Here is a 10718-nt window from a genome sequence, read left to right on the forward strand (position 1 = left end):
TTCCCCATATTCACATGGCCCGCAGTGATGATCTTCACGCCATCAAATACCTCCCGCTCAATCTCAAGGGACCAACCAGGTACTGGTTGAACAGCCTGCCCGAAAAATCCATTAGCAACTGGGAGGACTTGGAGGATGCCTTCCTTGACAACTTTCAAGGCACATACGTCCGACCTCTGGATGCCGACGACTTTAGTCACATAGTATAACAGCCCGGAGAGTCAACCAGGAAATTTTGGACTAGGTTCTGAACTAAAAAGAACCAGATCATCGACTGTCCGGATGCTAAAGCTCTAGCGGCCTTTAAACATAGCATCTGTGATGAATCACTCGCCCGACACCTCGGCCAAGAAAAGCCGAAGTCCATGGCGGCCCTCACGGCGCTCATGACCCGCTTTTGTGCAGGCGAAGATAGTTGGCTAGCCTGTAGCAATAACAACACAGGTGAACCTGACACTTCCGAACCCAGAAACAGCAACGGCAAGCCCCGACGCAACAGACACAAGCGCCGAAACAACAGCGACAACGCCAAAGACACGGCAGTCAATGCCGGATTCAGTGGCTGTAAATCCGGTCAGCGAAAGAAGCCGTACAAAAGAAATAATGCGGGCCCATCCAGTTTGGACCGCATACTAGATCGACCATGCCAAATCCAAGACACTCCTGATAAACCAACAAATCATACCAACAGAGAATGTTGGGTTTTTAAACAGGCCGACAAGCTAAACACATAGAACAAGGAGAAGGGGTTGCAAAGCAAGGACGATGATGAGGACCACCGGCCACCAAACACAGGGGGACAGAAGAAATCCCCCCCTCCCCCAGTCAAAACGGTGAACATGATATACGATACCCATATACCCAAGAGGGAGCGCAATCGCGCACTCAGGGACGTCTACGCGATAGAGCCAGTTGCCCCAAAGTTCAACCCATGGACATCCTGCCCTATCACTTTTGATCACAGAGACCATTAGACCAGTATCCGTCATGGCGGTTTGGCCGCACTGGTCCTCGACACAATCATTGATGGATTCCACCTTACGCGAGTCCTCATGGATGGTGGTAGCAGCCTGAACCTGCTCTACCAGGATACAATGCGCAAAATGGGTATCGATCCCTTAAGGATCAAGCCCACAAAAACCACCTTCAAAGGTGTCATACCAGGTGTAGAGGCCTGCTATAAGGGCTCAATCACACTGGAAGTGGTCTTCGGATCCCCGAATAATTTCTGAAGCAAAGAACTGATCTTCGATATAGTCCTATTCCACAGTGGCTATCACGCACTGCTCGAATGAACCGCATTCGCTCGATTCAATGCGGTGCCGCACTACGCCTACCTCAAGCTCAAGATGCCTAGGCCACACAGTGTCATAACAGTCAATGGAAACACGAAACGCTCCCTCCGTACCGAGGAGCACACCGCGACCCTAGCAGCAGAAGTACAGAGCGACCTTTTCAGGCATAACCGCAATTCAGCGGCCAAGCTCCCGGACACTGGCAAATGAGTCCGAACTACTCCGCAGCAGGACGGTCCAGTTCGTTAAGAGCTCGACTAGCAATTAGGCCTCCGTCCAAGTCTCAACCAAACAGCGACATTTATACCATGCGTACATAACTTCACACTCAAAATACCAAGGGCATGGATGGAGGCACAGCTAGATCATGGTCCATAATGCGGCTCAACCGCTCCTGCACCCGTATACCTTCACTTTTTCTTTTTCATTTCAGTTTTTTCTCTTCTTTATGCCTTTCCTGGCAACCTAATCATCGGACCTATCAAGGGACGGATATACCAAGAAGGCAAGAAGCTTTGACGTACAAAGGAACCCCCAGGTGGTCTCTGCTAATGATCGTTATACCTATTTTAAAAACCCGCACGCAGCTCGCCCTTGGTCATGGCATGTCAAATAGCCTTATTTGCTTATCGCATTACTTATATAAATACACCTTGACATATTAATCAAATTACAATGGAAAATAATTCGCGGCCCAATGTTTGCGGCGTCAGCTTACTGCTTGATTTTTTCCTCGTCTTTTTATTCTTATCAACTGCACCTGTACACTCTGGTACTCCTTAATTCGCCAGGGGCTTCATCATACCCCACAATACGGCAACAAAGCCTGAACACTTTTACAGTACAGTTCGGCACCACGAACTTATAACATTATATGCATCGGCTCCGAATCATGTCTTTGGTCAATAGTTGGGTTGCCCGGCTCCTGTGCTTACTACCTTACATTCCGCTATATCGGCTAGGGTAGTAAAGGGAGAACTACTGTGATTGTGTCCCGGTTCTTCCGGATGAGCACCTCAATAGAGAAAGCCAAAAATTGTCTGTCATGATGTGGCGAGAGCTGGCCAGCTGTTCGAGAGGTTACAAATCTTTAGTGATTTTTTCTGCATTATGCGATGAATTGGTTTTTATCCGATTAGGCGTGTATAGCGCCCCAATTCGGACTTCCGAACACCAGGGGTTGCGCCAAAAAATTTCTTGTCAAACTCCTACGGCTAAGTGAGAGTAATAAAGCCGCATAGTCCGATTGCTTTGTTCGTCGCGCTAAACACCTCCTTAAAGGACCAAATCTTTGGATAAAGAGTGTTTAGTTTTATCCCGAACACCCTCGTAGTACCTATGTGGGGGCAGAAGCCGACGACTAGCCAACTCTTAGATTTAACAAAAAGGCCGCACAGGAGGTAAAATTTTAAATAACAAACATTATATTACATGACGGATCTGTTTCATATTACAGGACAGGATAACGTGAATATATTCATGGAAATATGATATCCTTAGCACATTGCTCTGCCACAAGGCGGGATCCCTCCAGGATGCTGTCAAAATACAGTTGGGGTGTGTGGTGCTCCTTGCCCACGGGCGGTCCCTCGGTCATCAGCTTTGTGGCGTCCATCTTCGCCCAGTGCATCTTGGCACAGGCAAAGGCCATTCGCGCGCCTTCGATACAGACTGACCGCTTGATGGCATCAAGCAGAGGGCAGGCACTGACAAGCCGCTTCACGAGTCCGAAGTAGCTGTTTGGAATAGCTTCGGCAGACCATAACCGGATTATCGAATCCTTCATGGCTAGTTCGGCCTCCCTATACACCTCAACCAGCTATTTCAGCTGATCGCTAAAGGGCACTAGATGTTCTGGTCCAAGGTATTGTGACCAGAACAACTTCTCTATAGAGCTCCCCTCTTCGGCTCGATAGAATTCCGCAACATCTGACACGCTGCACGACAGATCCGCAAACACCCTTGGAGAACTCCAAATCCAGGCCAGTAAGAGGAACCTTTCCCTCGCATATCTGCTCTTCTTAATAAAAGCCTTACCCGCAGCGATTTTCTTGTCCGCCTGGATTTCATGGAGAGCGCCCTGGGCTTCGGCTCGGGCATCGTGTGCGCTCTGGTGGGCCTTTGCAAGTTTGGACTCTTGATTCTTAAAGTCGTCCTCCAAGGACTCGCACTTCTTGACGGCGTCCTGGAGCTCTTGCTGGACCTCACTAACCCGTGCCTCATGCTTCTCGCTTGTGGCTTGTTCCTTGGCCACTTTGTCCCCGGCCTCAGCCAACGCATTCTCGAGGGCCTCTACTTCGGTCGTTGCCCCTAATAAATTTCATGTCACTTTAGTCAGCACGAATCATTCATCCTTCCTAAATATATACACAGGTTACTGCATACCTTGACTGTCCTCTAGTTGCTTCTTCACGCGACCGAGCTCTTCCTCGGCCCGCTCCAGATTCTGCTTCAGTCCAGAGACTTTCGGAGTATGAGAGAACACAGCTAGCAGCGACGCCTACTTCTTCACATATACATTTTAGATTAGACTCCTCTGAAAATTATTTGATCCTCTGTTCGGCTTTTATTTCCAAACACCGGACAGAGTATCAGGGGCTATTGTCTATACTGTGACATTATTTTTATAAAATTATATTACTTACCTCAAAGCTTGTTAGAAGGCTAGAGCAGGCTTCGGTCAGTCCGCTTTTTGCACATTGTTCTTCAACAATGGAAGCACCTTGCAGTGCTTCCAGCAAACTGTCCGGTGCCTCTAGATAGACAGAGGTCACCGGTGGAGTAGGCGCACCTCCCTCTTTCAAAAGAGGCGGCCCGCCTAATTCTGGAGCCGCTTGGGTCTCCGAAACTATATTCGATTGAGGGCCAATCTGGATATGGCCCCCGTTGTTAGTGTCCATGGGGGTTTGCTCCCCCATTTGTCCGGCAGCCGAGGCTTCACCCTCCGGCGCCTCCTTAATGGCCTACGGATTCTCTCCCGGGCTAGGGATCCTTCAGGACGATGCCTCGGCACCATCCAGGTCTCGGGGAGAGGAGGCCGACGGAAGGGTCCCACTGTCCATTGCCGCCGGGTCCAGCGAATCCTCTGAAGATAAGGACCGCTCGAGGTTGGACCGAGCCGGACTGCAAATGCATAATTTAGCACATTAAACAATGAAGTAAAGAGGCCGGATACATGAAAGTTTCTGGACACTTACGATTTGGCCAGGGGCTTCTCCCTGGGCTACCACTCCCAGCTGCTGTCGGTGGCCGCTGTGGAGCTGAGCTTTCCCCGTCTTGGACGCCTCAGCCCCCAGATGTGTTGAGGTCGTCCTCTTCTTTCTCTCCCCTACAGGGGGGAGTGGCTTTCTTCTTCCTCCTCCTCTTCCTCGTCGTCTTCGGCGGCAGAGGAGTGCACCTCGGCGTCTTCGGAGGTCATGCCCAAATTGACCTTGTGATGGAGACCACCTCTGGTCTCCTTCGCCTTCTTCTTGGCCTTCTTCTCCGGCACCCGATAAGGCGCCGAAACCAGCATCTTCGCTAGAAGCGGGACTTCTGGGTCTTCGGGCGGCAGAGCCGGACAGTTATTCCGCTCGGCCATCTCTGTCCTGTCCTGAAAAATTTGATCGGGAGGCTTAGATGTCTTCCTCGAATGTGCAAGTAAAAAAGCATACCTTGAAAACATGAAAGAACTTACCGGATTAGCTGGGTGAGTTAACTCATGCGCACGATCCTCATTTGTGGGTGGTGGCGTCTTGTTGGCCTTGAAGAGCACCTTCCAAATATCTTCAGGCGTTGTGCGGAAGAGCTCCAGTAGAGTCTGCTGCTTGGCCAAATCGAACTCCCATAGATGGCAAGTCCGGCGTTGGCACGGAAGGATCCGGCGAACAAGCATCACCTGGATCACGTTCACGAGCTTGATTCTCTTGTTTATCATGCTCTGAACGCGTGTCTGGAGCATCGTCGTCTCGTCCAAAGAAGACCAGGTCAGGCACTTCTCTTGCCAGGAGGTGAGCCGCATCGGAACTCCAGACCGGAATGCAGGAGCCGCCGCCCAGTTGGTGCTCGTGGCTCGGTGATGTAGAACCACCCGAACTGCCACCCTTTGACAGTCTCAATGAAGGAGCCTTCAGACAGGTGACATTGGGCATCTTTCCCACCATGGCACCTCCACACTCTGCTTGTTGGCCGCTCACCACCTTCGGCTTCACATTGAAGGTTTTCAGCCATAGCCCGAAGTGAGGTGGGATCACTACAAGAAAAATACACTTCCGTGATGATACGTGTTTGTCACAGTAGGTCGTGCTTTTTGTCATGCATGTACATCCATGACGATTTTATGACAGAATCAAGATAGTCATACCTGTGCTGTCGTAAAAGTGTTCCATGACATTACCAAAATTATCATCACGAAAGTGTCCACTTCCATGACGATAAATCGCGCGTCACAGAAGTGCTTTCGTCAAGGGTGAACGACACGTGGCATCCACTGTAATGGAACACCGTTAAGCTACCGGGTCAGGTTTTGGATCTGATAACCCGTTAACAGCCCCAACAAATGGGGATTATCCACGTGTAAAATCATCATTGGCTGGAGGAAACACGTGTTGGCTCATCGTTGGGACAGATGTCATCCAGTCATTGTACAGAAGGCGCCTATGATACGTCGACACGTGACACGGCCGAATAGAGGCCCATTCCTGTGAAAAGGCCGGCCCGTTTGACTTGGTCAAAAGGTGGCGGGCCGGGCCATGGAAAGCCTGTTAACGGCCTGTCCACATATAGCCCATTTACAACCCGCTAACCCAAGGCCCATTACACCCTATCTGAATTAGGCCTAGTAGCGTCATATGGGCCATCCAATATGATTCCAGACCATTTTCACTTCTGGCCCATGTATGGCCCTTGACGTCTTTTGGCCCATTTGAGGCCCTTTGTAACTCTTGGCCTATTAACGGCCCGTGGTGAAACTGACCCGTAATGAACAGTGTATCACTTTACACCCATTAACAGCCCGTGGTGAAACTGGCCCGTAATGAACAATATATCACCTTATACCCATTAACGGCCCGTTATTCCCTTAGGCCGTTTCCAACCCATGTTATCTTTCGGCCTTCTCAGAGCCCATTTATTCTTGGGATCATTTCCAGCATTCGTTTACTTACGGCCCGTTACTGTCATTTTATATTTGTGGGCCAAATTCAGCCCTTGGTTACAGTCGGCCCGTTTTTGGTCCGTTCATACGTTGGGCCGTTTTCATAGTGTCATCAAATATGGCCTATTAACGATGGCCCTTTATGGTCGGCCCATGAACGGACGATTCCAACTCTAGCCCTTTTACGGCCATAATGCGGTCTGTTTGGCCCATGTTTGGCCAATTGATCATACGGCCTATATAAGGCCTATTGATGACACAGACCGCAGAAGGCCCATTGTTTCTATGACCTGTAGAAGGCCCATTGTTTCTACGGCCCGTAGGAGGCCCAGTGTCACTACAGTAAATATTAGCCCATGGTTATTGTGGCCTAGTTTTAAAAAATAGGTTATTGCAGCCACTAGCAAACCGCGGAAAAAGAACTGCAATGACTACAACCAAACAAATAAACAAGACAACAAGGAAACAAATAATCAAGCAAGTAATGCTAGGCTATCACGGCTATTACACATATTACATCCACTGGGCATCAAAGTTCGCCACTAGTGCAAATATAGGGAACAAAGCAACATATCATATACACTGGTTGTCAAAGTTGGCGACCAGCGCAAATAAACGCCGCAGCAAAACAAATCCAGAACTGAAACCACTTCAGAAGATCTCAAGAAACAATATCCTGGGTACCCATAATGCTAGCAAGATGCTTAGCAAGCATATTAACTTTCTCTTGTTTGGCGCTTAAATCCTCTAGTGCTTGCTGTTGCACCAGGAAATATGCATCTGAATTCTGCAGGGACTTCCTCAGTCATTCAGCTTCCTGTCGCAGCACATCTGATCGATGTCTTTCAACTTTAAGTTGAGACTCAAGAAGACGAACTGATTCAGGCAGCGAGTTTGAAGAGCTTGTGCCAGCAGTAGTGGCCAGTAACTCGAACACTACATCAAGACAAGACTTTTGGGTGCTCTCACTGTCGTCAAGGTAGTTTTTATCAACTTTCTTGGAGACCAACAGGGATGTCTCACTATCTTGAACCTTATCTGCATTACTTCCTTTACCAATATTTTGTCCGCATTCTAAAAGAGAAACAAGCAGACACATCACATGTCTACCATGTTGTATATGAAACTCATTTTGGTAAATGAGTTCAATAGTAAAGTGGATAGGATAACAACATGAAATAAACATATATCTATGTACCATGGTCACTTTATGGTCTATATCATTCTAGTTTTGTTGCCAAATCAAGATAGAGACATAGTTCAAATAATATTTGTTCAAGACAAAGCAGAATCGACAGAATATAAGTGTGGGAAACTATAGAGCAATAACAACACTTGTAATTTGCATGACATGAGAACATAACTGTTTATTCAATTTAAACTGAAATCAACATAGAGGAGGTTACAACAGCAAACCAGTTAAAGAAACATGTTTAAAACATACCTGTTGCGCCATTGGAGTTTCAATTCCATCCTTCAAATTTGAAAATACAGTAATGCAAGAGCAAAGGAGTATGAACCATAGCTACAGAACATGACCTGAGAACAAATCTTCTTCTCCGTTAAGCGTTGAGTTGGGATTCAGAGTGGTGGTCCTCGTGCTTCGGGCACTGGAGTTCCCTTACTAACTACTCGTGTTTGGGTGCTCTATGGTGGAGACGATGATGTGTCAACTGGAACTTGGTTACTATCTGCCCGGGTTGGGGTTAGAAGGGGTGTAGCTGGTTCTCTGTCCAACTGGGTAGGGGTACAATATGCGAGAGTCTAGGTTATGTGTGGTGGATCTGGTGCTTGGGCAAGTACAACCATGGTTCTATCTACATCAACTGGTAGCACTATCTTTTCTGAAGACCGTGTTGTTACTCCCTTAGATACTGCCATCACGCTCTCCAATTCAAATGGCTGATAAACAAGAAAAGTAAATGAAAGTATAGACAATGTATGATAGACATGTGCAATGGATAGTGGGGAATAAAAGAGGGCATGAAATAATTCATATTTATGTTGTCTAACCAAACAGGATATCATGACACAATTTCACATATATGATGGCTAACTAAACAGGATAGCATGACACAATTTCACATTATGATGGCCAACTAAAAAAGATGGAATGCCATAACTAAACAGGATAGTTCAAAATATGAGACTATGTAAACAGGATGACATGACATAACTATATAATGTGTCTATTAAATAGGTTGGCATGCCATAATTCACATACATTCACGGATAGAATGCCATAATTCGAAATATGATGACTACAAACACTAAACAGGATGAGATGATACAACTATATGATATCTTTATTAAATGGGTTGCCATGCCATAATTTAGATAGATGATGTGTATGTACTATGTAAACATGATGGCATGATATAATTCAAATATATGATTTATATAGTAAGCAAGTAAGCAGATGGCAATCCATATATGATGTAAAAAGCAAGCAATGCAAGACAACATGCATGACATGGGTAATATAACCCTGCCAAGTTTGAGCATAGACCTCAGGGGGGAAATAGGACTGGTCATCAGTCTCTGAATCCTCCTCTGAGGAGCTCTCTGTAACCAGCAAGATGTCTGCTTCAGCAGGTAGCATTGTCTGCTCTGAATTCCTTGTTTTCCCTCCAGATACTTCCACCACCGCTTCAAATGGCTGATGCATAGGAAGAGTAATTGAATATACAAACATTGTCGTCAAATAGAATGTCACGACCGGTTTTCCAATAAAAATATTTATTGATAAACCAGTCTTTTGAGTCCAGTATGAGAGAAATCCTCCTCACTGGTAGACAATTTCTTGATACAATAAGCCAGTAGCGTAAAATATATTACAGGGTTGAACTGCGGCTGCTCAACCAAATTATTACAAGCACGCCAATAATCATACATAATGGCGGACAGGACACCGTGGTGTGGAGACATACTACTGACTCAAGGATAGGTTAGTGGTGGAAAAACACAGCAGGAAGGGAAATACAAGACTCTACGAATATCATTTCATCGAACGTCGAGGTGAGGCTCGATAAATTTATTTGGTAGCGGAAGCGGATATAAAATGGTGACCAAATCCAGGGTCGCACGAGACTGACTGGGACTCCTCTAAGTGTCGGACTCGCTATCGAACTCTTCATCCATGAGATCGCCTTCATCAGCATCTGGCCATATCAACAAGCCAGTGAGTACTTTGAAAGTACTCGCAAGACAGTTCGGACGTAAGATATAACAAATGCGTGCATGGATGCAACATGATTAATTCCTTAATGCACAATAAATAAAATTGGCATAACGGGGTAAGTAAAAGGGAAACGGCGGTAGTCCGCCTCAAATCCCACAGAGCATAAATAAAGACCGATCGGGTGTCTGAAGCGATGCCTCGAAAGGTGAACAAATAAAAATAAGGAAATGATGCCACAGTCGGGCATCTTAGCGACACCACATAAAGGGCTTTAAAAGAAATGCCACAGTCGGACGTCTGAGCCACATCGCAGAAAGGGCTTTAAAAGAAATGCCACAGTCGGACGTCTGAGCGACATCGCAGAAAGGGCTTTAAAAGAAATGCCACAGTCGGACGTCTGAGCGACATCGCAGAAAGGGCTTTAAAAGAAATGCCACAGTCGGACGTCTGAGCGACATCGCAGAAAGGGCTTTAAATTCACCAGTAAATAATACTCATAATAAACATTCAATCCATGAGAATAAAGGGGTTAGTCCATCCACAGGGATAATCATTCAACCGGACTTAGCACTCATGCGATTCACCGGAGTCTCTGTCATCAAAACTGACAATTGATTAGGATAAGATGGAACGAATTTGGACATGGAATAGATGATTTGGAGGAATATATGACTCTGCAGAGTTTGTACAAAATTTTTCCCACAGCCAACGGATTTCCGTAGTCACGAAGGACTAGTTCCGTTTACGGTATTTCGGAAGAAAACACAGCTAACCGGTACACACCCATCCTACCTCTCGATGCTAGGAATCACCCTAGTCATCGTCCAAGAAAAACTTTTGAGACGGGGAGATCACAATCTCGAATAGCATGGGATCAAATTTATATACGCGCGCTCTAAGGGGTGCCCCCCTCTCGGTCCCAACCGGAAACACCCATGCCCCCTGACCGGATGACTGGCTTTAATCCAGGGCCATGGAACCATCATCACGGCCTCTCCTCTTTGGTGTGTACCATGGAAGCGGTTTGCAACTTACTAAACCATATTCCTTGCGGAAAACATGTGGTAGTACAAGGAAGGAAATGATAGGTACTGGACCGATATGGTTT

This window comes from Triticum aestivum, chromosome 2B (genome assembly GCF_018294505.1).
Source record: "Triticum aestivum cultivar Chinese Spring chromosome 2B, IWGSC CS RefSeq v2.1, whole genome shotgun sequence".
NCBI lineage: Eukaryota > Viridiplantae > Streptophyta > Magnoliopsida > Poales > Poaceae > Triticum > Triticum aestivum.